The sequence below is a fragment of the Stomoxys calcitrans genome, chromosome 1 (genome assembly GCF_963082655.1).
Source record: "Stomoxys calcitrans chromosome 1, idStoCalc2.1, whole genome shotgun sequence".
NCBI lineage: Eukaryota > Metazoa > Arthropoda > Insecta > Diptera > Muscidae > Stomoxys > Stomoxys calcitrans.
Genome location: NC_081552.1, coordinates 239255806 through 239281777, shown reverse-complemented (window position 1 = coordinate 239281777; position 25972 = coordinate 239255806). Strand labels below are relative to the sequence as shown.

The window sequence follows — 25972 nt, the reverse complement described above, 5'->3', positions numbered from 1 at the left end:
ATATCGGCCTATATGACAGCACTATATAAATATAGTCCGATCTGAACCATATTTGGGTCGGATGTTTGAAGGTCTTAACCTACTCACTGCATGATATTTCAGGGAAATCGGGTATTAAATAAAGCTTTTATTGGCTTCAGACCCCTTATCGGCAGATCGGTCTATATGGCAGCTATATCTAAATATAGTCCAATCTGAACCATATTTAGGTCAGATGTCGGAAGGTTTAAAATAACCCACTGTTTTCAATCTCAGCGAAATTGGGTAATAACTAAAGCTTTTATGGTCTTCAGACCCTTTATCGGAAGATCGGTCTATATGGTAGCTATATGTTAATATAGTCCGATCTGAACCATATTTGGGTCAGTTGTTGGGAAGCTTTAAACTACTCATTGTTTAAAATTTCAGCAAAATCGCATGAAAAAAAAAGTTTTATGGGCATTAGACCCTTTATCGGAAAATCGGTCTATATAGCAGCTTTATTCAAATATGTTCCGATTTGGCCCGTTCAGGAAATTAACCAGCGTGCATCAATAAGACGTATCCGTACCAAGTTTCAGCTCAATATCTCAATTATTGAAGGCTCAAGAGTGATAACAACTGACGGACGGACAGATGGATAGACGGGCAGACAGACACACGGACATGGTTAAATCGTCTTAGAATTTTACGACGATCCGAAATAAATATATATACTTTATAGGGTTGGAAATGGTTATTTCGATGTGTTGCAAACGGAATAACTGAATCGGGAGATCAGTCAATTTGTAAATCGCAAAACATGAAGCAGGTCTCGATCAAAACAAGACGAGATATTGTAGACCTCTAGCGCTCTTTTTCGAAGGAATTTTTTAGCACCATCGAGCAAAAAAAAATTGAAAATTGCATCACAAACAAAGGCTGCCAAATCTTTGTTTGTGATGCGATTTCCGAAAAAATTTTCGAAACACCGAGGTGACCAACTGTAGGGTTCTGCTGATAACCGGGGCCTTGAAATTTTGTACACAGTCTCGCCAACACCTCAGCTCTAACCATTCCAAATTTCAAAGAGATATCTCCACTCATTTTCACACGGCAAATTATACCCACCACCATAGGATAGGGTATACTAATATAGTCATTCTGTTTGTAACACCTCGAAATATTGACCTGAGACCCCATAAACTATATATATTCTGGATCGTCTCGACATTCTGATTTGATCTAGCCATGTCCGTCCGTCTGTCGAAATCACGATAGCGGTCGAACGCGTAAAGCTAGCAGCTTGAAATTTTGCACATATACTTCTAATCGATGAAGGTAGATGGGGATTGGAAATGGGCCATATCGGTTCAGATTTAAGTTTAGGTACTACATAAACCGATCTCTCGATTTGACTTCTTGAGCCCCTACAAGTCGCAATTTTTGCCCGATTTGGCTGAAATGGAGCACATAGTGTTCTGTTATGACTTTCAACAACTGTGTCCAGTACGGTTCAAATCGGTTTATAACCTGATATAGCTCCCATATAAACCGATCTCCCGGTTTGAATTCTTGAGCCCCTGCAAGCCGCTATTTTTGTCCAATTTGGCTTAAATTTTGCATGCGGTGTTCTGTTACGACTTCTAACAACTGTGCCAAGCACGCCTAAATTGGTGCACAACCTGATATAGCTCCCCTATAAACCGATCTCCCGATTTGACTTCTTGAGCCCCTGGAAGCCGCAATTTTTGTCCGATTTGGCTGAAATTTTGCATGTAGTATTTTGTTATGACTTTCCATAACTGCTCGAAGTTCAATCAAAATCGGTCTATAACCTGATAAAGCTCACATCTAGACCGAACTCCCGATTTGACTTCTTGAGCCCTTACAAGCCGCAATTTTAGTCCGATTTGGCTAAAAATTTGCACATAATGTTCCGTTATGACTTTCAACAATTGTGTCTAGTACGGTTCAAATCGGCCCATAACCTGATATAGCTCCCATATAAACCGATCACCTGATTTGACTTCTTCCGATATGGCTAAAAATTTGCACATAATGTTCTTTTATGACTTCAAACAACTGTACCAATTGACGTCAAAATCGGTCTATATATAGCCTCCATTTAAACCGACCTCCCTATTTGACTTCTTGTATCCTTACAAGCCGCAATTTTTGTCCGATTTGGATGCGATGTTCTGTTACAACTTCTTACAACTTTGTAAAATACGGTCCAAATTAGTATATAACATGATATAGCTGCCATGTAAATCGGTCCCTCGATCATCTTAGTTCGGTTCGTAGAAGCTTTAATTTTTGCTGGTTTGACCGAAGTTTGGTATGTAGGATAAAATGATGCCCTTCAACTAAATTTATTTTCTATAAATTTTTACCAGAATCCATGGTGGTGGGTTCCCAAGATTCGACCCTGCCGAACTTAGCACGCTTTTACTTGTTTCTGTCTCACCCCACTGTGGCTATTAAGAAAACTTTGGTACAATAAACTCTTTGCTATAGGAATTTCAAAATCTCTCAATCCATTTGCAACTCTTTATAATTTTTTATACTTCCTTCTCTACATTCTCTAACTGGTGGGTTGTTACCGCATTTTGGCCTCTTTTAAATGTCAACAATAAGTTTTTGTTTTGTTCAAGACATATTTGGAACATACCATTTTCTTGCATTATGGACAAAGAAAAATCATTCTCCAGAAACGAAAAGAGGCCGGTTCTGATCGATCTTCCTTTTTGAGACGAAAAAACAAAAACCCAGGCAAACAAATCTTTAGAAGACAGAATAGCAACATGGAAGCTCATCATCGAAGATGCTGTTAGTGGAGGCCATTCGCATTTTGCCGTGATCAATTTCACTGATGAATGTGACTCTGAGTGAGTGAGTGCAATGGGCATTGTATCTGCCACAGACGGTGGACAGATGAAAAATGAAGGCAACAAAAGAACATTCAAAAGCAGACAAATAACCCCAAAAACAAGTCAAATATTTTGTCAGAATTAATGCCAGCGAAAATCACAAAAGAAATATCGCCGCAAGAGAAGAAATATTTTAGACGAAGGCTTATGGAATTTCACAAAAATTAAATATTTCAAATGTTGCATGTGCAGCCCCAACGATCTACACAGAGAGTTTGTGCGAGTCAAGGAACCGCCGAAGAAACTATGTCATCATAACTAACCCGCTAAGTGATGTGTGCCATATTTTTATGGCTTTGTCGTCTTTGGCTCAGCGCAGTTCGGTAAATTCCTCCCAAAAAGTCATAAATTCTCTTTTAAGCTCCGTCCTTCAAATGGTCCACACTTGAATGGCCGCAGCCGCATCTCTTGGCTCAAGCCTATATCTAAGCCCTTAATTTATATCTGAGTGAATGAGTCTTTGGAAAGGCATCGTTTAACATTTTGTTCTTGGACAATGTCGTCGTCATCGTCATCGTCATCGTTGTCTTCATCTGAAGTTTAGGGCCTCATTAAAACTTGCTTTTTATTGTAGCTGGCTGAGTGCGCAGCTTGCGAGAAGGCTACCGTTTTGGCTGCGGTTCTTTGTTTTTTTTTTGTGGTTTTTAGAATGCCTTGAAAACAAAGAGACATATTTTTTTTCATTTTTTGTGCGTGGTGGTACATCATTAAATTAAGTTAATTTGAGTTGAAGCTCTGCCACCATCACCACTGCTCGCTATACATCCTCCAACTACTAGCCATTTATCCCATTGGACAAAGCCTACAAAATTACTTTAACAAGTGGAATAAGAACCAATGTGCAATGTACGCATTTGTCTGCCGTTTTGTCTGAACCTTTTAGGGCTTTTAAATCTTTGATAAGGCCTGCTGAGGACTTATTGGTTATTTGCTTGGCAAAATAACCCAAACCACTTGATACTGCCGAATAGTTTCTCCCTTCAAGTTAATAAGCATATGGGTCATTCCATATTAACTACAACTATAAATTTAGAAATTTCGCTAGGCATATCTTTAAAACAAGCCCCGGTAAAAGAGGAAAAGAAAACAGTAGTTTTGATTAGGAGGTTGTTTTTAAACTGATACCGGAGGCTACCGTGGCGCAGAAGCCAAGGATGTCCACCTAATGCGCTGAACACCTGGGTTTTAAGTCTTGTGAGAACATCAAAAAATTTTGACGGTGGTTTTTCCTTTGGAGATTACTCTTTTAATGTATAACTGAGGTTCTAAAGAGAGGATGTGCAAAATAACAAGGCTCTATGTGGTCTAGGAGCCTCTTATCCGGCCTTTAAATATGGGGACTGTGGTTTTAAGTCCAAAGTGGCGGGACGTCGTTTTTCAATTTGATGTTGATTTTATGTGCTACTCGGCTCTTCAGCAAGATCTACGAGTAGGTTTGAGAGCAAATAGTAAGGCATGCATAGATATGGGCGATTGGTAAATACCCAAAAGGTATTTACCCAGTAGATTGGGTAAATACCCGGTTATTTACCCATTTATACCCAAAAGTTGGGTATTTATAATTTTACGGATATCTTCGGTATAAAAACATTTTTCCAAAAGTTTTTGATGATTTCATATTCTTTGTATATAAACCATGATCGGTCTATATAGAGAATATAGACCGATCTCCAGACTTAAAGTCTTGAGGCAATAAATTGGTCATTTTTCATCCCATTTCGATGAAATTTGGCACTGTGAGTTCTGGTAGACCCCTATTAATTTCTGTGAAGTGCGGTTCAAATCGGACTAAATTTGGATATAGCTCCCTTAGACCGACCACCCGACCTCCCGATAAAAGATCCATTTATTAACCGAATTCGATGAAATTTGGCACAGTGTGTTCTGGTTCTGGACACCTACCCATTCCTATCAAAAGTGGTACAGATCGGACCATATTTGAATATGGCTGCCATATATACCGATCTCCCGATATTGCGTAATGAGCCTATAAAGCGAACTTTTTTATCCTATTTCAATAAAATTTGGCACAACGAGTTTCGGCACCCCTCTAAACCTTTTTCTGTTGAATATCATCCAGATCGGACCATATTTGGATATAGCTGACATATAGACCAATCTCCCGAAATAAAGTATTGAGCCCATAAAACGAGCATTTTTCATCCGATTTTGATGAAATTTCAAACAATCGGTCCATAACCTGATATAGCTGCCATATAAACCGATCTGGGGTCTTGATTTCTTGAGCCTCTAGAGGGCGCAATTCTTATCTGATTTGAATGAAATTTTTCACGACGTGTTTCACCATGACTTCCAACAACTGTGCTAAATTAGGTTCAAATGGGTCAATAACCGGATATAGCTGCCATATAAACCGATCTTGGGTCTTGACTTCTTGAGCCTCTAGAGGGCGCAATTCTTATCTGATTGGAATTAAATTTTGAAGGACGTATTTCACTATTACTTCCAACAACTGTGCTTAATTAGGTTCAAATCGGTCAATAATCGGATATAGCTGCCATATAAACCGATCTTGGGTCTTGACTTCTTGAGCCTCTAGAGGGCGCAATTCTTATCTGATTGGAATTAAATTTTGAAGGACGTATTTCACTATTACTTCCAACAACTGTGCCAAGTATGGTAGAAATCGGTTACAAACCTGATATAGCTGCCCTATAAACCGATCTTGGGTCTTGACTTCTTGAGCCTCTAGAGGGCGCAATTCATATCCGATTGGAATGAAATTTTGCACGACGTGTTTTGTTATGATATCCAACAACTGTGCTAAGTATGGTAGAAATCGGTTACAAAGATGATATAGCTGCCATATAAACCGATCTTGGATCTTGACTTCTTGAGCCTCTAGAGGGCGCAAGTCTCCGATTTGGCAGGCTTTTTGTACAACGGCGTCTTCCATGACCTTCAACATACTTGCCCAATATGGTCTGAATCGATCAATAGCTTGATACAGCTCCCATATAAACCGATCTCCCAATTTTGCTTCTTGAGCCCCGAATCGGACTATAACTTGATAGAGCTCCTCCTCCTCCTTTTCTTCTTCTCCGTCCTTATTCATTATTCTTTCTTTGCCTAAAAAGAGAAAGTACGCCAAGAACTCGACAAATGCGATCCATGGTGAAGGGTATATAAGATTCCGGCCCGGCCGAACTTAGCACATTTTTACTTGTTTTTTCTTTTCGCAAGCATACAAACCTACAAATTATCGAAATAAAAGATCCACCTTGGGGCAATTCCAATTTATGCGTTATTTTGAAATTGTTCAAACATGCAGTTAAGATAATAATCGATGTTTATCGACGACTGCCCTTGAGGGGCAAACAGTAGCTGCAGAGGCGTTGCCTCATGAAGTTCACTATACATTTCAAAAAGGATCTGCAGGAAATGAAATACCAATTACCTTGCATGCCTACAACAGCACCCCATAATTTACGACGCATTCAAATAAAGATCACATTTAAGTGAACTCTTCTTCTTCTCCGTCTCATCAAAATGTTTAGACGAAATTAGAAATGCTTTGCAAAATAAGTTACTCCATATCCGCTTTCAAAATTGGATGTTCATATGGCAATCAATTATCGATGAAATTTATCCAAGATATTTTCTGAACGAAAAAATTCCAATGGGCCATTATATCATTGGTGGTATGTTGTGATGATGAGGCCTACTTAGCAAATACGAAATTTCAAACCAACGCCAAACAATAAATAATAGGCCTTTAAATTATAATGGCTTTGAACTTAATTATACAAGTGGTGCTGGGGGAGAGATGCAGGAAGCGGAATAAGGGAAAGGGTGGAAAATGCTGTTGTTAGTTTGTAAACAGCATGTTTTATTGGGACTATTTTTGGCGTAAATTGGGAGAAGAGCAAGTTAACAACTTGCCGCACAGTCAATTAAACATGAAAATAATTTAGAAATTTAGGAGCGCATGAATAGCATAAATCTGGGAATTTATATGTTAGCCGATTTGTGTGAGTGAGTGAGTGTGAATGTATGTTGGTGCGGATATTCTGATAATAAGGCATTAATTAGGATTTGTGAGCGATCAAGAAATGGCCTCTAAACAGATAAGATGTTCACCAAGCACCCATATCCAACCATCCATACACCCACCTATTTATCCCACCGAAAAAAAATGAAAAAAATCCGCCAAAATATAAAGTCATAGCCATGAATGATGAATGCCCCTACGTCTAACAATGCGTGTAAACACTGACATCTTGACAAACAGACAGACGACGGATATGCGATGAGATGGCCAAAACGCAAATTGTTCACAACATGTGTGCAGACAGATATTTTTCATCAAAATATTCAGATTTTTTTTTTTTTTTTGAGGAAAATCTCCCTTCCGATCTACATTTTTTATGGACACTGAGTGGTATTATTTTTGGGGTGTTTGTGTTTGTTTTTTTTTTTTTTTTTTAATTTGGCCACACCGTATGTGGCAACTCCCCCACACCCCCCTGGACAGCCATAATTCTCGGAAATACTATGAGTACACTAAAATAATATTTTATTCTGCTTAATAAAATCTAACAACATGATATATGCTTTAGCATAAATATTTAAACACATCATTAGGGATTTTCCGAAAAAAAAAACACTCAAGACATGAATAACACCAAATGAAATTAACCAAATCATAAAAATACAGGAAATTGCTGAATGACATGAGGGTAGTAGCAAAAGTTTAAAAAGAAAATTGGGTCCGTAGATGGTTACAGGTTTTTAAGATCCGATCGGGATGGCAGAGGTGGTGGAGTTGCTATCTAGATAAGACATGACATAGATTTCAGACCCATTGCTTCGTCTGGTTCAACAGACAAAGTTGAATATATTTTTGCCGAATTGCACTGCTGGCGTAGAAAAGTTCTGGTTGGGGTTGTATACCGTCCGAACAAAAGAGTGTAAACTGTCATTATAATGGTATTATAGTCACTGGTGACTTTAATATTGGGTTGCCCAAAAAGTAATTGCGGATTTTTCATATAGTCGGCGTTGACAAATTTTTTCACAGCTTGTGACTCTGTAATTGCATTCTTTCTTCTGTCAGTTATCAGCTGTTACTTTTAGCTTGCTTTAGAAAAAAAGTGTTAAAAAATTATATTTGATTAAAGTTCATTCTAAGTTTTATTAAAAATGCATTTACTTTCTTTTAAAAAAATCCGCAATTACTTTTTGGGCAACAACACATTTGATGGGGAGCATGCAATCAATAGAATTGCATATTGTTAATTCCAATACTGCCGCACACTATACAACGACAACAGAGACTCTTATTGACTTGTTCTTCGTAAGTTCCAAGACTGATGTGAAATTATATGATCAATTATGGTCACCCCTATTTTCAAAACATGATTTATGTTTTTATACCCACCACCGAAGGATGGGGGTATATTCATTTTGTCATTCCGTTTGCAACACATCGAAATATCCATTTCCGACCCTATAAAGTATATAAAGGGTGATTTTTTTGAGATTAGGATTTTCACGCATTAGTATTTGACAGATCACGTGGGATTTCAGACATGGTGTCAAAGAGAAAGATGCTCAGTATGCTTTGACATTTCATCATGAATAGACTTACTAACGAGCAACGCTTGCAAATCATTGAATTTTATTACCAAAATCAGTGTTCGGTTCGAAATGTGTTCATTCACCGTAACGTTGCGTCCAACAGCATCTTTGAAAAAATACGGTCCAATGATTCCACCAGCGTACAAACCACACCAAACAGTGCATTTTTCGGGATGCATGGGCAGTTCTTGAACGGCTTCTGGTTGCTCTTCACTCCAAATGCGGCAATTTTGCTTATTTACGTAGCCATTCAACCAGAAATGAGCCTCATCGCTGAACAAAATTTGTCAAAATTTGAACACATTTCGAACCGAACACTGATTTTGGTAATAAAATTCAATGATTTGCAAGCGTTGCTCGTTAGTAAGTCTATTGATGATGAAATGTCAAAGCATACTGAGCATCTTTCTCTTTGACACCATGTCTGAAATCCCACGTGATCTGTCAAATACTAATGCATGAAAATCCTAACCTCAAAAAAATCACCCTTTATATTCTTGATCAGCGTAAAAATCTAAGACGATCTAGACATGTCCGTCCGTCTGTCTATTGAAATCAAGCTACACTCTTTAAAAATAGAGATATTGAGTTGAAACTTTGCACAGATTCTTTTTTTTTTGTCCTTAAGCAGGTTAAGTTCGAAGATGGGCTATATCGGACTATATCTTGATATAGCCCCCATATAGACCGTTCCGCCGATTTAGGGTTTTACGTCAATAAAAGCCACACTTATTATCCGATTTTGCTGAAATTTGGGACAGTAAGTTATGTCAGGCCCTTCGACATTCTTCGTCAATTTAGCTCAGATCGGTCCAGATTTGGATATAGCTGCCATATAGACCGATCCTCCGATTTGGGGTCTTAGGCCCATAAAAGCCACATTTATTATCCGATTTTGCTGAAATTTGGGACAGTGAGTTGTGTTAGGCCCTTCGACATTCTTCGCCAATTTGGCTCAGATCGGTCCAGATTTGGATATAGCTGCCATATAGACCGATCCTCCGATTTAGGGTCTTAGGCCCATAAAGGTCACATTTATTATCCGATTTTGCTGAAATTTGGGACAGTGAGTTGTGTTAGGCCCTTTCGACATTCTTCGCCAATTTGGCTTAGATCGGTACAGATTTGCATATAGCTCCCATATAGACCGATCCTCCGATTTAGGGTCTTGGGCCCATAAAGGTCACATTTATTATCCGATTTTGCTGAAATTTGGGACAGTGAGTTGTCTTGGGCCCTTCGACATCCCTCGCCAATTTGGCTCACAGACTCACAGACATAGACCAATCTCTTGGTTTTAGGTTTTGGGGCCATAAAAGGCGCATTCATTGTCCGATGTCGCTGAAATTTGAAACAGTGAGTTGTGTCAGGCATTTAGCAGTCCTTCTTTAATTTGGCCCAGATCGGTCCAGATGTGAATATAGCTACCATATAGACCGATCTCTTGATTTAAGGTTTTGGGTCCTTAAAAGGCGCATTTATTGTCCGATTTCGCCGAAATTTGGGCTCTTCGACTTTTTTCTGCAACTTGGCCCAAATCGGTGCAGATTTGGATATAGCTGCCATGTAGACCGACATCTCGATTTAAAGTCTTGGCCCCATAAAAGGCGCATTTATTATCCGATTTCACTGAAATTTGACACAGTGACTTTTCAACATCCGTATCGTATATGGTTCAGATCGGTTTAGTTTTAGATAAGACCAATATTTTGTTATACACAATTAGACAATGACTTGTACTTATTAGTATTTGGTCCAAATCGAAACATATTTCGATATAACTGCTATGGGACATAAGGTATGTAATTTTTAACCGGATTTTGATGGAAGGTGGTTTACAGATATACCCGAGGTGGTGGGTATCCAAAGTTCGGCCCGGCCGAACTTAACGCCTTTTTACTTGTTTGACTTATGGCGTTCGAATCTTATATATAAAAATCAATTTGTGTTTGTTTGTTTGTTTGTGTGTTTGTTTTTCCTTATAGACTTAGAAACGGCTGAACCGATTTTCCTGAAATTTTCACAGATGGTGCTATATATATATATTTTTTTTATTAATTTCTGAAGGGGGAGCGGACCCTCCCCCTTGCCCTAATTTTCAGAAACGCCAGATCTCGGAGATGGGTGGTGCGATTTAAGCGAAATTTTGTGTGCTCTCATATAGTACCCTAAAAATAAACGTTTGGTATCCAAATGGGGTACCGGATGGGGTACCTAGGGGGGCCGCACCACCCCAAAACTTACCAAATATATATCTATATTGACCAATCACGACAATATGGGACTCAAATTAACGGTATTTGAGATTAGAAAACGTATCTGATATCCAATTGTCGGACCAAGTGTTTGGGGGACCACCCCAACCCACAAAACACCCCTTAATCGGACATATTTACCGACCACGACAATATGGGACTCAAATGAAAGGTATTTGCGAATAGAATACGAATCTTATATTCAAATGTGGGACCACGTTTTTGGGGGTCCACCCCTTCCCCAAAACACCCCCCAAACAGGACTTATTTACTGACCATGGCAATATGGGACTTAAATGAAAGGTATTTGAGTGTAGAATATGATATCCAGATATGAGACCAAGTGTTTGGGGGGCCGCCTCTCCCCAAAAGCCTCTCCCAAAGAGGACACATTTACGACCATAGCCACATGGGGCTCAAATGAAAGGTCTTTGGGAGTAAAGCACAAATCTGATAGCAATTTTCGGGAAAAGTGGGTGGCCCACCCCCACAACACCACCCAACCCCCAAAACACCCCTAATTCGGACATATTTACCGATAATGGCAATATGGGACTCAAGTGAAAGTATTTTCGAGTAGAATACGAATCTGATATCCAAATGTGGGACCACGTTTCTGGGGGGTGGACCCCTTCCCCAAAACACCCCCCAAACAGGACTTATTTACTGACCATGGGAATATGGGTCTTAAAAAAAAGGTATTTGAGTGTAGAATTAGAATCTGATATTCAGATATGGGACCAAGTGTTTGGGGGGCCGCCTCTCCCAAAAAACATCCCCCAAAGGGGACAAATTTACGACCATAGCCATATGGGGCTCAAATGAAAGGTCTTTGGAAGTAAAGCACGAATCTGATATGAATGTTCGGGAAAAGTGTCTGTGGGGCTACCCCATCCCGTAAGACCACCCAAATAGGAAGTATTTGCTGACCATTGCAATATGAGTCTCAAATGAAAGGTATTGTTGAGTAGAACATGAATCTGATATACATTTTCAGGGCCAAGTCACTGAGTGGCCACCCCATTCCCCAAAACACCCCCCAAACTGGTCATGTTGGCAGACTAAGGGAAAATGGAGCTCAAATGAATGGTATTAGGGAGTAGACCATTAATCTGACATCAACATTCAGGACCAACTGTCTGGGGAAAGTCCCACCACCATAACAACCCACAACTCACCTCATCAAGACAATTTGGGTCTTCAAGGCAGTGGAGCTCGATATTCATGGTTTTTAGGGCTCATACCCCAAACCGGACATATTTGCTGGATTTTTCATTAAGGGGTTTAAGTGAATGGTATTTGAGATTAGAAAACGAATTTGATATCCTATTTTGAGGCCAATGGCAATATGGGGTTCAAATATATGAGAATAGATGCCAATATATGGCTCAAATGAAAGGTATTTGAGATTAGAAAACGAATTTAATAACCAATTTTGGGACCATGTGTTTGGGGGACGCCTCATCCAGTAAACTGCCCTCAAAACCAATGGCAATATGGGGTTTAAGTAAATGTTATTTGAAAAAAGAGCACGATGCTGATATTTTTTCTGAGCCAAGTGTCCGGGGGACCACCTGACCCCCGAAAACACCCCTAAATCAGATATCAAGAGAATATCGGGCTGAAAAGAAGTACTTTAAGAATGGAGTACACCTTACATCCAAACTTAAATTCGTAGACTAATTAAGATGATATGGGATTCAGATAAAGGCACTTATATTGTTAATCTTTTTGTCAAGCGATATACTATTTTCTTAGCATGGTATTTTACCAGAAGCTCTTTAATTGTCGAAAATAAATATTCCAAGGAAAGTTTTGTTCCATATAAAGTAAAAGAAAGCCCAGCGGAGCGGGCCCGGTCTAGCTAGGAACCTTTTATAACCCCCATATAAATCAATCTTCCGATTGAACTTCTAGAGGGAGCAACTATTGCCCCCGCTTGATTTACTCCTGAGTTACATGGCCGTTCTGTATAGTGTGAAAAAGGGAACTCCATTAGTGGGTGAGGAATGTCTCACCGCTTCGGAGCTTACAGATGGGGATATTAGGCGGCTCAAGACACTCCTTTTGGAGCGTCTTGATGATAGGTGGAGGACAAGATGGACGAACAATGACAACAGTCGGGTGACTTACGAATTTATTCGTGATGCGACTTTGGCTTCGGCCTAAGTCTGGCCATACTGATGGGACATGGTTCCTTTAATGCATTTTTGCATCAGAGGAACTTGTCCGCGACTGATTTGTGCGACTGTGGGAGACCTGAGTACTGGAGGCATGTACTGACAGAATGCCCGTACTATGCAGACATTAGAGATTTAGGCTGTTGCAAGGCTGGCCAACTTTTCCCGGGAAGTATTTCTTAGGAGGCGGACTAGACTTAGTGGAGGGATGAATACACACTAGTTATCCATAACGAGGTGTTGCTGTGCTGGCGCGACTGTGTGATTTGATGCTGCGCATGACATGGCCTGGCACCTGCCTTGCCCATGTTGATGCAGCGGTGTTTGCCCATCGTTGGTTTCCCTTAGCTGTTGTGGTTGTGATCGGTCACCCGTGAGGGTGGTCGCGTTGATTGTAAAGTCCCATGTTGATGCTGATTTATGTGGCTTAGCCCGTGAGGGCTGCCGTGTCCTGTTTGTGTATATCGTCCGGTTGTATGTTTAATGCATACTTTTGTATGCTATTCGTATGCGATTTTTATACCCTCCACCATAAGATGGGGGGTATACTAATTTCGTCATTCTGTTTGTAACTACTCGAAATATTCGTCTGAGACCACATAAAGTATATATATTCTTGATCGTCGTGACATTTTATGTCGATCTAGCCATGTCCGTCCGTCTGTCCGTCCGTCCGTCCGTCCGTCCGTCCGTCCGTCCGTCTGTCTGTCGAAAGCACGCTAACTTCCGAAGGAGTAAAGCTAGCCGCTTGAAATTTTGCACAAATACTTCTTATTAGTGTAGGTCGGTTGGTATTGTAAATGGGCCATATCGGTCCATGTTTTGATATAGCTGCCATATAAACCGATCTTGGGTCTTGATTTCTTGAGCCTTTAGAGTGCGCAATTCTTATCCGATGGGGGGCCGCCTCTCCCAAAAAACATCCCCCAAAGGGGACAAATTTACGACCATAGCCATATGGGGCTCAAATGAAAGGTCTTTGGAAGTAAAGCACGAATCTGATATGAATGTTCGGGAAAAGTGTCTGTGGGGCTACCCCATCCCGTAAGACCACCCAAATAGGAAGTATTTGCTGACCATTGCAATATGAGTCTCAAATGAAAGGTATTGTTGAGTAGAACATGAATCTGATATACATTTTCAGGGCCAAGTCACTGAGTGGCCACCCCATTCCCCAAAACACCCCCCAAACTGGTCATGTTGGCAGACTAAGGGAAAATGGAGCTCAAATGAATGGTATTAGGGAGTAGACCATTAATCTGACATCAACATTCAGGACCAACTGTCTGGGGAAAGTCCCACCACCATAACAACCCACAACTCACCTCATCAAGACAATTTGGGTCTTCAAGGCAGTGGAGCTCGATATTCATGGTTTTTAGGGCTCATACCCCAAACCGGACATATTTGCTGGATTTTTCATTAAGGGGTTTAAGTGAATGGTATTTGAGATTAGAAAACGAATTTGATATCCTATTTTGAGGCCAATGGCAATATGGGGTTCAAATATATGAGAATAGATGCCAATATATGGCTCAAATGAAAGGTATTTGAGATTAGAAAACGAATTTAATAACCAATTTTGGGACCATGTGTTTGGGGGACGCCTCATCCAGTAAACTGCCCTCAAAACCAATGGCAATATGGGGTTTAAGTAAATGTTATTTGAAAAAAGAGCACGATGCTGATATTTTTTCTGAGCCAAGTGTCCGGGGGACCACCTGACCCCCGAAAACACCCCTAAATCAGATATCAAGAGAATATCGGGCTGAAAAGAAGTACTTTAAGAATGGAGTACACCTTACATCCAAACTTAAATTCGTAGACTAATTAAGATGATATGGGATTCAGATAAAGGCACTTATATTGTTAATCTTTTTGTCAAGCGATATACTATTTTCTTAGCATGGTATTTTACCAGAAGCTCTTTAATTGTCGAAAATAAATATTCCAAGGAAAGTTTTGTTCCATATAAAGTAAAAGAAAGCCCAGCGGAGCGGGCCCGGTCTAGCTAGGAACCTTTTATAACCCCCATATAAATCAATCTTCCGATTGAACTTCTAGAGGGAGCAACTATTGCCCCCGCTTGATTTACTCCTGAGTTACATGGCCGTTCTGTATAGTGTGAAAAAGGGAACTCCATTAGTGGGTGAGGAATGTCTCACCGCTTCGGAGCTTACAGATGGGGATATTAGGCGGCTCAAGACACTCCTTTTGGAGCGTCTTGATGATAGGTGGAGGACAAGATGGACGAACAATGACAACAGTCGGGTGACTTACGAATTTATTCGTGATGCGACTTTGGCTTCGGCCTAAGTCTGGCCATACTGATGGGACATGGTTCCTTTAATGCATTTTTGCATCAGAGGAACTTGTCCGCGACTGATTTGTGCGACTGTGGGAGACCTGAGTACTGGAGGCATGTACTGACAGAATGCCCGTACTATGCAGACATTAGAGATTTAGGCTGTTGCAAGGCTGGCCAACTTTTCCCGGGAAGTATTTCTTAGGAGGCGGACTAGACTTAGTGGAGGGATGAATACACACTAGTTATCCATAACGAGGTGTTGCTGTGCTGGCGCGACTGTGTGATTTGATGCTGCGCATGACATGGCCTGGCACCTGCCTTGCCCATGTTGATGCAGCGGTGTTTGCCCATCGTTGGTTTCCCTTAGCTGTTGTGGTTGTGATCGGTCACCCGTGAGGGTGGTCGCGTTGATTGTAAAGTCCCATGTTGATGCTGATTTATGTGGCTTAGCCCGTGAGGGCTGCCGTGTCCTGTTTGTGTATATCGTCCGGTTGTATGTTTAATGCATACTTTTGTATGCTATTCGTATGCGATTTTTATACCCTCCACCATAAGATGGGGGGTATACTAATTTCGTCATTCTGTTTGTAACTACTCGAAATATTCGTCTGAGACCACATAAAGTATATATATTCTTGATCGTCGTGACATTTTATGTCGATCTAGCCATGTCCGTCCGTCTGTCCGTCCGTCCGTCCGTCCGTCCGTCCGTCCGTCCGTCTGTCTGTCGAAAGCACGCTAACTTCCGAAGGAGTAAAGCTAGCCGCTTGAAATTTTGCACAAATACTTCTTATTAGTGTAGGTCGGTTGGTATTGTAAATGGGCCATATCGGTCCATGTTTTGATATAGCTGCCATATAAACCGATCTTGGGTCTTGATTTCTTGAGCCTTTAGAGTGCGCAATTCTTATCCGATGGGGGGCCGCCTCTCCCAAAAAACATCCCCCAAAGGGGACAAATTTACGACCATAGCCATATGGGGCTCAAATGAAAGGTCTTTGGAAGTAAAGCACGAATCTGATATGAATGTTCGGGAAAAGTGTCTGTGGGGCTACCCCATCCCGTAAGACCACCCAAATAGGAAGTATTTGCTGACCATTGCAATATGAGTCTCAAATGAAAGGTATTGTTGAGTAGAACATGAATCTGATATACATTTTCAGGGCCAAGTCACTGAGTGGCCACCCCATTCCCCAAAACACCCCCCAAACTGGTCATGTTGGCAGACTAAGGGAAAATGGAGCTCAAATGAATGGTATTAGGGAGTAGACCATTAATCTGACATCAACATTCAGGACCAACTGTCTGGGGAAAGTCCCACCACCATAACAACCCACAACTCACCTCATCAAGACAATTTGGGTCTTCAAGGCAGTGGAGCTCGATATTCATGGTTTTTAGGGCTCATACCCCAAACCGGACATATTTGCTGGATTTTTCATTAAGGGGTTTAAGTGAATGGTATTTGAGATTAGAAAACGAATTTGATATCCTATTTTGAGGCCAATGGCAATATGGGGTTCAAATATATGAGAATAGATGCCAATATATGGCTCAAATGAAAGGTATTTGAGATTAGAAAACGAATTTAATAACCAATTTTGGGACCATGTGTTTGGGGGACGCCTCATCCAGTAAACTGCCCTCAAAACCAATGGCAATATGGGGTTTAAGTAAATGTTATTTGAAAAAAGAGCACGATGCTGATATTTTTTCTGAGCCAAGTGTCCGGGGGACCACCTGACCCCCGAAAACACCCCTAAATCAGATATCAAGAGAATATCGGGCTGAAAAGAAGTACTTTAAGAATGGAGTACACCTTACATCCAAACTTAAATTCGTAGACTAATTAAGATGATATGGGATTCAGATAAAGGCACTTATATTGTTAATCTTTTTGTCAAGCGATATACTATTTTCTTAGCATGGTATTTTACCAGAAGCTCTTTAATTGTCGAAAATAAATATTCCAAGGAAAGTTTTGTTCCATATAAAGTAAAAGAAAGCCCAGCGGAGCGGGCCCGGTCTAGCTAGGAACCTTTTATAACCCCCATATAAATCAATCTTCCGATTGAACTTCTAGAGGGAGCAACTATTGCCCCCGCTTGATTTACTCCTGAGTTACATGGCCGTTCTGTATAGTGTGAAAAAGGGAACTCCATTAGTGGGTGAGGAATGTCTCACCGCTTCGGAGCTTACAGATGGGGATATTAGGCGGCTCAAGACACTCCTTTTGGAGCGTCTTGATGATAGGTGGAGGACAAGATGGACGAACAATGACAACAGTCGGGTGACTTACGAATTTATTCGTGATGCGACTTTGGCTTCGGCCTAAGTCTGGCCATACTGATGGGACATGGTTCCTTTAATGCATTTTTGCATCAGAGGAACTTGTCCGCGACTGATTTGTGCGACTGTGGGAGACCTGAGTACTGGAGGCATGTACTGACAGAATGCCCGTACTATGCAGACATTAGAGATTTAGGCTGTTGCAAGGCTGGCCAACTTTTCCCGGGAAGTATTTCTTAGGAGGCGGACTAGACTTAGTGGAGGGATGAATACACACTAGTTATCCATAACGAGGTGTTGCTGTGCTGGCGCGACTGTGTGATTTGATGCTGCGCATGACATGGCCTGGCACCTGCCTTGCCCATGTTGATGCAGCGGTGTTTGCCCATCGTTGGTTTCCCTTAGCTGTTGTGGTTGTGATCGGTCACCCGTGAGGGTGGTCGCGTTGATTGTAAAGTCCCATGTTGATGCTGATTTATGTGGCTTAGCCCGTGAGGGCTGCCGTGTCCTGTTTGTGTATATCGTCCGGTTGTATGTTTAATGCATACTTTTGTATGCTATTCGTATGCGATTTTTATACCCTCCACCATAAGATGGGGGGTATACTAATTTCGTCATTCTGTTTGTAACTACTCGAAATATTCGTCTGAGACCACATAAAGTATATATATTCTTGATCGTCGTGACATTTTATGTCGATCTAGCCATGTCCGTCCGTCTGTCCGTCCGTCCGTCCGTCCGTCCGTCCGTCCGTCCGTCCGTCCGTCTGTCTGTCGAAAGCACGCTAACTTCCGAAGGAGTAAAGCTAGCCGCTTGAAATTTTGCACAAATACTTCTTATTAGTGTAGGTCGGTTGGTATTGTAAATGGGCCATATCGGTCCATGTTTTGATATAGCTGCCATATAAACCGATCTTGGGTCTTGATTTCTTGAGCCTTTAGAGTGCGCAATTCTTATCCGATTGGAATGAAATTTTGTACGGCGTGTTTTTTTATGATATCCAACAACTCTGCCAAGTATGGTTCAAATCGGTTCATAACTTGATATAGCTGCCATATAAACCGATCTTGGGTCTTGACTTCTTGAGCCTCTAGAGTGCGCAATTCTTACCCGATCAGAATGAAATTTTGCACGACGTGTTTTGTTATGATATCCAACAACTGCGCCAAGTATGGTTTAAATCGGTCCGTAACCTGATATAGCTGCCATATAAACCGATCTTGGGTCTTGACTTCTTGAGCCTCTAGAGTGCGCAATTCTTATCCGATTGGAATGAATTTTTGGCACCAAGTATTTCGTTATGATATTCAACAACTGTGCCAAGTGTGGTTGAAATCGGTCCATAACCTGATATAGCTGTCATATAAACAGATCTGGGGATTTGACTTCTTGAGCTTCTAGAGGGCGCAATTCCTATCCGATTTGGCTGAAATTTTGCATGACGTATTTTATTTTTACTTTCAACAACTGTCTCAAATAAGGTTCAAATCGGTTCATAACCTGATATAGCTGCCATATAAACCGATCTGGGATCTTGACTTCTTGACGCCTAGAGGTCGCAATTATTATCCGATATGCCTGAACTTTTGTACGACGGATCCTCTCATGACCATCAACAAACGTGTTTATTATGTTCTGAATCGGTCTATAGCCCGATACAGATCCCATATAAATCGTTCTCTCTATTTTACTTCGTGAGCCGCAATGGGCGCAATTCTTATACGAATTGGCTGAAATTGTACACAGGTCTCCAACATATAATTTAATTGTGGTCCGAACCGGACCATATCTTGATATCGCTCTAATAGCAGAGCAAATCTTTTCTTATATCCTTTTTAGCCTAAGAAGAGATGCCGGGAAAAGAACTCGACAAATGCGATCCATGGTGGAGGGTATATAAGATTCGGCCCGGCCGAACTTAGCACGCTTTTACTTGTTCTTATTCAGGTGACCAATCCGAAACCGTTAGAGGTTCAACTGGTAGTAGTCTTTTAAGGCTACGAAGTCTGACAGGAGACTTTAATCTGGTACCACGAGTGTCAGGAGCCCCTGGAACTTTGGTTCCAGCCTGACAATGGTGAGGCCCCATTGGGCAGCAACGAGCATAAGCTCGGCGTGGAGTTGCGTTTTCAACCGGGTGCCGTGACCCATAGATCGGAAGGAGTTTTAGGTAGTGCTCCGCTCCTAACCAAGGAGGTGAACACGTAAAAATACGTGAGATCAAATTGGTACTCATGTGTGGGTTACCACATGTGGGGGCGGGGCGTTGCTAGACGCATTGTATTCACCCTTGGGCCTTGGGCCTCGCAGGTTTGGGCCGTGATGGCAGGTATCTGCGTAAAACTCGACATTCGTGTCCGATTTGGTAGAAATTTTTGTGCGCTGACTTTTATTTCGACTTCCAAGATCCAAAGATCTAAATGGGTTCAAAATTTTAAATAGCTTCTATAAGAACCAATCGCCTAAATTGACTTTTTGAGCTTCTAGAAAGAAAGAGCAATTATTATCCATTTTGGTTGACATTTTCAACGTGGTATTCTAATATGACTCTCTAGCGGCCATGACAAACAAGGTCCATTACTTGATATAGCTCCTGTATATTTGAAAAAGAATTTGAAAAAACTTGTCAAATGCGAACCATGGTGGCGGGTATATAAGATTCGGCCCCGCCGATCTTAAGGCGCTTTTAGATGTTTTACTTCCTTGCTTGCGTTTCGTTGTGAAGGTCTTCGTAGCGCAGAGTCCACCTATGATGCTGGACCTCTTCGTTCGAGTCCCCTCCAAACGCTGGCGACTTTTGTAAGGTAATATGCCATGCATAGAAACCATGCAAAAATTTCTCCCCCCAAGGAGGAGTCGCACTGTGGCACGACACTAAAACTCGGCTATAAAAAGGAAGCCCCTTATCATTGAGCTTAAACCTGAATAGGACAGCACTCAGGGATATATGGGAAGTTCCTGGTTCCTAATGAAATGTTCATATTCAAATTTGCATTTGATTCGAATTCTTTGGTATGTGGGCCGATTTTCTCTTAATGCATTTATATGTATAAATACCAAAAACACATAAATAGATAATCTTTTCATTACTTGGCAACTAATCCTCGTCTCTTATTTTATTTTATTTATTTCCAGAATAAAAAAAAAAAGTGTCTTCTCCGAAAGCAGGCGGAAAGGAATTCCGGTAGGTGTTTTAATGTGTGGTGACACTTGTTCTTCAGACTTTGATGATGAACAGTCTACAATCTGATGGTTGTGGTTACAAAACTTTCAAATATAATTTATCGATGATATTGCAAAATATCTTTTATATATAATGATTATTGCTCTGAAGGAATTTTAATATGTTCTTAAGGAATTCTAGCCGCAGCTAGGTCAACATGGTTTTTGAATAAGAAACGATAAAAATTTCATCACATTTTTCAAAAAACCATTTCATGGGGTAAAAAAATTCTTCTCTGTTGCAGCGCTTTTACGAAAATATTCGCACCTGTAATCCCGCCTGTGGCTTATTTTATTTCAAAGGCCAAATGCTTGAAATTTTTATTTATTTATTTTTTTTTTTTATTTAGCCGAATTATTTTTTTCCCATGGTTTTATGATTTAAGAAATAGTTTGGCTTCCAATCGATAGATAAATTAATAAATGGATAGATGGGTCGTCTGTTCATTCGATCTTTCGATCGATCATTGGCTTCCCATGTGGGTGTGAGTTGTGATCATAAATAAAAATGCGCTTCAAATGTTGAAATTATATTTGGATTTGGCACATTGGCTATGGTAATTAATTTGTGCTTGCCCTAATGCTGTCTGAAGAAGGTGGCAGCGGTGTCATAAAAACTGACAAAGGTCACCATCGTCTTCGTTATGCCGCCATCGCCAGCAAATTTAAATCAATTTGTGTCATAGATCGTAAATATCGATTCATCACACATAAGCATATTTTGTCTTGGGTGAGAAAAGAATGAAATTGAATCTTTGCCTTTGTCCTCCACTCGAGCACACAAATCAGGCCGCAGACAAAAGATGTCGGAAGTTATCATTTGGACATGGACTACTATTCGATAATTAAATCAGTTTACAATATTAACATAATACATGTTTTTGTGTTACTAATTTGTGGTAAAATATTATTGCCAACTGTGTATTTTTTTTTTTTTTTTTGGGAGATGTGGGGTTAAACATGGGGAGTGGTATGCAAATTTTGGGAAACATAAAAAATAGGACATTTTTTCTCTCGAAAAAACCGAATCTGAAATAAGGGCAGATAGTCTGCTGCGGAATCTGACGCCGGCCAGGAATTAACGTCAAAGTCGTAGCAAGCTTTCTCAATCCTAAACCGAACCAGGACTACGGGTAAATTGTCCGACTTTGACTCCGCAGATATGCCTCCCACCACGGCCAATTTTCAATCGGAATCGAAGTAGCAATTGCTCTCAAGAAGTAAAATTTGCATATCTCTACATACAACATGTAAAAGCGTGCTAAGTTCGGCCGGGCCGAATTTTATATACCCTCCAACATGAATCACACAGTTGTCGAGTTCTTTTCCCGGTATTTCTTTTTAGGCAAACTAAGGATAAAAGAAGAGAATTGCTATGATATTGGAGCAATATCAAGTTATGGTCCGATTCCATAATTGATTGGAATGTAAGAGACCACAGAACAAGTGTTAGTGTGAAATTTCAGCCAAATCGAATAAAAATTTGGGCCCTTTAGGGGCTCAAGAAGTAATATAGGGAGAATGGTTTTAAGGGGAGGTGTATCAGGCTGTAACTGATTCAGACGATATTTGAAGGTCATGGGACAAGCCGTTGTACAAAATTCCAGCCAAATCGAATAAGAATTGCGCCCTCTAGTGGCTCAAGGAGTCAAGACCCCAGATCAATTTACAGGGCAGCTCTATCAGATTGTGAACCGATTTCAACCACACTTAGCACAGATGTTAAACACAAAATACAAAATTTCAGCCAAATCGGATAAAGATTGCGCCCTCTAGTGGCTCAAGAAGTAAAAATGCAAGAGCGGTTTATATGACAGCTATATCAGATCATGGACCGCTTTCAACCATATTAAGCACAGTTATTGGAAGTCATAACAAAACACGTCATGCAAAATTTCAGCCAAATCGGATAGGAATTGCGCCCTCTAGAGACTGAAGAAGTCAAGACCCCAGATCGGTTTATATGGCAGCTACACCAGGTTATGAACCGATTTCAACCACACTAAGCACAGATGTTGAAAGTCGTAACAAAACACGTCATGCAAAATTTCAGCCAAATCGGAAAGAGATTGCGCCCTCTAGTGGCTCAAAAAGTAAAAGTGCCAGACCGGTTTATATGGCAGCTATATCAGGTTATCAACCGATTTCAACCACACTTAGCACAGATGTTGAAAGTCGTAACAAAACACGTCATGCAAAATTTCAGGCAAATCGCATAAGGATTACGCCCTCTAGAGGCTGAAGAAGTCAAGACCCCAGATCGGCTTATATGGCAGCTATATCAGGACATGGACCGATTTCAACCACACTTAGCACAGATGTTGAAAGTCGTAACAAAACACAAAATACAAATTTTCAGCCAAATCGGATAAAGATTGCGCCCTCTAGTGGCTCAAGAAGTCAAAATGCAAGACCGGTTTATATGGCAGCTATATCATGTAGTGCACCGATTTCAACCATACTTAGCACAGATGTTGAAAGTCGTAACAAAACACAAAATACAAAATTTCAGCCAAATCGGATAAAGATTGCGCCCTCTAGTGGCTCAAGAAGTCAAAATGCAAAACCGGTTTATATGACACATATACCAGGTCGTGAACCGATTTCAACTATACTAAGCACAGTTGTTGGAAGTCGTAACAAAACACGTCATGCAAAATTTCAGCCAAATCGCATCAGGATTGCGCTCTCTAGAGGCTGAATAAGTCAAGACCCCAGATCGGTTTATATGACAGCTATAGCAGGTCATGAACCGATTTCAACCTTACTAAGCGCAGTTGTTGGAAGTCATAACAAAACACCTCATGCAAACTTTCAGCCATATCGCATAGGAATTGCGCCCTCTATAGGCTGAAGGAGTGAAGACCCCAGATCGGTTTATATGACAGCTATACTAAGTTATGGACCGATTTCAACCAAAATAAACAAAGTTGTTAAATGTCATACTAAAACGATATGTGCAAAATTTCAGCTTAATGGGATATAAACCACGCCTTCTAGAAGCTAAAGAAGTTAAGACCCAAGATCGGTTTATATGGCAGTTATATCAAACCATGGGCCGATACAGCCCGTTTACAATCCCAACCGACCTACACTAATAAAAAGTATTTGTGGCAAATTTCAAGTGGCTAGCTTTATTCCTTCAAAAGTTAGAGTGCTTTCGGCTAGATCGACTTAAAATGTCATGACGATCAAGAATATATATACTTTATGGGGTCTTAGACAAATATATCGAGGAGTTACAAACAGAATGACGTACTAATTTCGTCATTCTGTTTGATATATTCGTCTAAGACCCCATAAAGTATAGATATTCTTGATCGTCATGACTTTTTGTGTCGATCTAGCCATGTCCGTCCGTCTGTCCGTCCGTCTGTCTGTCGAAAGCATGCTAACTTTCGAAGGAGTAAAGCTAGCCGCTTGAAATTTTGCACAAATATTTCCCATTAGTGTAGATCAGTTGGGATTGTAAAAGGGCCATATCGGTCCATGTTTTGATATAGCTGCCATATAAACCGATCTTGGGTCCTGACTTCTTGAGTCTCTAGAAGGCGCATATAAACCGATCTTGGGTCTTGACTTCTTGTGCCTCTAGAGGGCGCAATTCTCATCCGATTTAAGTGAAGTTTTTCACGTAGCGTTTTGGTATCACTTCCAACAACTGGGCTAAGTTTGGTTCAAATCGGTCCATGTTTTGATAATGCCGCCATATAAACCGATCTTGGGTCTTGACTTCCTGAGCCTCTAGAGGGCGCAATTCTCGTCCGATTTAAATGAAATTTTGCACGCAGTGTTTTGGTATCACTTCCAAGAACTGGGCTAAGTTTGATTGAAATCGATCCATATTTTGATAATGCTGCCATATAAACCGATCTTGGGTCTTGACTTCTTGAGCCTCTAGAGGGCTCAATTCTTATCCGATTTGGCATGACGTGTTTGGTTATGACTTCCAATAACTGTACTAAGTATAGTTCAAATCGGTTTTTAACCTGATTTAGCTGTCATATAAACCGGTCTTGGATCTTGAATTTTGAGCCCCTAGAGGGCGTAATTATTATCCGATTTGGCTGAAATTTTGTACAACGGTTTCTTCCATGACTTTCAACATACGTATCTAATATGGTCCGAATCGGTCAATAGCCTGATACAGCTCCCATATAAACCGATCTCCCTATTTTACTTCTTGAGCCTCTAGATGGCGCAATTCCTATCGAATTTGGCATGACATGTTTCGTTCTGACTTCCAACAACTGTACTAAGTATGGTTCAAATCGGTCCATAACATGATATAGCTGCCATATAAACCGTTCTGGGATCGGGGATCGATGGTATATAAGATTCGGCCCGGCCGAATTTAGCACGCTCTTACTTGTTGAGCTTAAAAATGCTATGTAAAACTTCTCTCCAAGGAGGTGTCGCACTGCGGCACACCGAACTCGGCTATAAAAAGGAGGCCCCTTATCATTGAGCTTAAACTTGAATCGGACTTCACTCATTGATATGTGAGAAGTTCGTCCCTGTTCCTAAGTGGAATGTTCATGGGCAAAATTTGCAATTTACAAACGGAATGACGAAATTAATATACCATCATGGTGGAGGGTATAGTAGAAACAAAATTTCGATCATTAAACTTGTCATGAATAAAATGATTCTCGCTCTAACAGGCAGGGAAATTTGAAATAAAATTTCCTAAAAGTTTTTTTTACAAATATTTTCTTTATTCCCTCACTGCTCATGCACACCTCTTCTATCGAAAAATTCTTCTAAACTTGTTGCTGTTCAAACAAATCATTGTCCACCATAGCTCATTTGCATTTAACACTAATAGAGGGTTTCAAATTTAAAAAACTCACAAAAATATTTTAACAAAAAATTTTCTAGTATCCGTCCATTTGTCCGTCCATCTATTCGTCTCTTATCACAAGCAAGAAAATCACAAAAAAAAACAAACATTTTTTACATGATAAATTACGATCAGAGAGATCAAATAACATTTCGTTATCGGCTGCTGAAGCGGCCCACAACCGACAAACAACCAATGAAGGCTTCAAGTTCATGTTGCAGTGGTCATTCCTACCCACAGGTATAGTGCGAACCAACTGGCAAGCGAGTAGTCAGATATTGGCCATATCACCACCACCACCACCATCACATCATGGAGTGATAAAATTTTGCGGGGTTAAACACCACAGATCTGTGATCGATAAATGTTTTTTAAATGAGCTG

General features: G+C 40.6%; 1 protein-coding gene across 2 annotated transcripts in view; it reads left to right on the top strand.

Annotated features, from left to right (window-relative positions):
* The window catches only part of LOC106094434 (uncharacterized), a 142389-nt gene that overhangs the window by 51428 nt on the left and 64989 nt on the right, over window positions 1-25972 (top strand). Inside the window, exon 1 of one of the 2 annotated variants that reach the window (XM_059364939.1) lies at window positions 20659-20708. The exons of the other annotated variant lie outside the window; for it this stretch is intronic. The gene's annotated coding sequence lies outside the window, so the exon portion shown is untranslated. Of the gene's footprint in view, window positions 1-20658; window positions 20709-25972 lie in introns of those variants that run through there. 2 annotated transcript variants of the gene reach the window in all.